The sequence below is a fragment of the Apium graveolens genome, chromosome 9, assembly GCF_009905375.1.
Source record: "Apium graveolens cultivar Ventura chromosome 9, ASM990537v1, whole genome shotgun sequence".
Classification (NCBI taxonomy): Eukaryota; Viridiplantae; Streptophyta; class Magnoliopsida; order Apiales; family Apiaceae; genus Apium; species Apium graveolens.
Window position 1 is genome coordinate 185,100,896 of NC_133655.1, and position 1,858 is coordinate 185,102,753.

The 1,858-nt window shown below is 40.8% G+C and overlaps 1 non-coding gene across 1 annotated transcript; it reads left to right on the forward strand.

Annotated features, from left to right (window-relative positions):
* The first annotated feature begins 1,340 nt into the window (after window positions 1–1,340).
* On the forward strand, window positions 1,341–1,447 carry LOC141688071 (small nucleolar RNA R71). Its single transcript, XR_012561538.1, has one exon. It is a non-coding gene; the product is annotated as a small nucleolar RNA R71 (small nucleolar RNA).
* Window positions 1,448–1,858: the final 411 nt, after the last annotated feature.

The window sequence follows — 1,858 nt, forward strand, 5'->3', positions numbered from 1 at the left end:
GACATCCTCCACAATTCCTCGTGGATATATAATAGAACGATCGGCCAACAGCAAGGTCATGTAAGTAGGCTTTAAATCAGGTAAGTCCAACTTCTTGAAGATTGACAAGGGCATCAGATTGATGCTAGCTCCAAGTCACATAAGCATTTGTCAATTGACAATTTTCCAATGGTACAAGGAATAGTGAAGCTTCCAGGATCTTTAAACTTCAGAGGCAACTTCTGTTGCAACACAACACTATATTCCTCCGTAAGAGCAACTGTCTCTAAGTAATCAAGCTTCACTTTCCGAGAGAGAATACCTTTCATAAACTTCACATAACTAGGCATCTATTCAAGAGCTTCAGCGAAAGGTATATTGATATGAAGTTTCTTGAACACCTATAGAAATTTCTCAAACTGCTTATCCAGCTTTTTTTTCTACAGCCTCTTAAAAAAAGGAGGTGGATGATAGATTTGTTTCTCCCCTGTATTACCCTCAGGAGGAGTATGTTCCACAGTATTCTTCCTTGGTTCCACTTTTGCTTCCTTCTGCACTTCTTCTTCAGCCACAACTTCTTCTTTCGAAACTTGAGATTTTTCAGGATTTGCAACCTTCCCAAACCTCAATGTAATTGCCTTAACCTGCTCCTTAGCTTCCTTCTTTCCTGGAACTTCAGTGTCACTAGGGAGTGTACCGGGTTGACGATTTAGGGAAACATTGGCAATTTGCCCAATTTGATTCTCCAAGGTCTTGATAGACACCGTTTGGCTCTTGCACATGAGCCTCAACTCCTCCAATTCAGATTTATCATTAGATTGTTACAGCTGGAGTTGTTGTCTTTGTGCATATTGTGGTTACTGAAAACCAGGAGGGTTGTATTGCTTTGCTGTATAATACTGATAAGGTTGTTGTACCGTATTTTGAGTATTTCTCTAGCTTAAATTAGGTTTATTGCGGTTAGTGGGGTGATAGGTGGCTGGAACTGGTTGCTACGACCTATGAAAGTTGCTCAGGAACTGAGCTGATTCACTAGAAATAACACACTACTCTGTCTCATGGGCACCAACAAAAAGCTCACAGACACTAGTGATCTTATTAACTCCATAATTAGCCAAAGAATCCACCTTCATCGTTAAAGCCTTAAACTGAGCAGCTATAGAAGTAGCTGCATATACCTCTTGCCTTGAGGTAGTCTATGAGTTGGGTTCTGGTATTCATTGGCAGCCATCAGCTCAATCAATTCATAAGCTTCATCATAGCTTTTATCCCATAAGGCTCCTCCTGAAGCTGCATCAAGCATGGGTCTAGAAGTAGCACCCAATCCATTATAAAAGCAGTTAAAGATCATCCAGTTAGGCATCCCATGGTGAAGACACTTTCTAAGCATCTCTTTATAGAGATCCCAAGCCTCACATTAAAATTCTCCAGATTGCTGAGCAAATTGAGTAAGTGCATTTCTGATTGCAGCAGTCTTTCCATAGGAATAAATTTAGTTAGGAACTTTTGAGCAAGATCCTCCCATTTGGTGATAGACCCTGGTGGAAGAAAATGTAACCAACACTTAGCTTTATCCCGCAGAGAGAATGGGAAAAGCTTCAACTTAATAGCATCTTCAGAAACTCCATTGAACTTGAAAGTGTCGCAGATCTCGATGAAATCTCTGATGTGCATGTTGGGGTCTTTTGTCGAAGAACCCCCAAACTGAACTGAGTTCTATATCATCTAAATCGTGCTCGACTGGATCTCAAAGGTGTTAGCCGTGATGGCTGGTCGGACAATTCTAGACTGAATATCATTAATCTTCGGTTGGGAGTAATCCATCAAAGCCTTCGTATTCGCTTTTGGTTCTCCCATTGCAATAAGAGCTTCTTCTTCA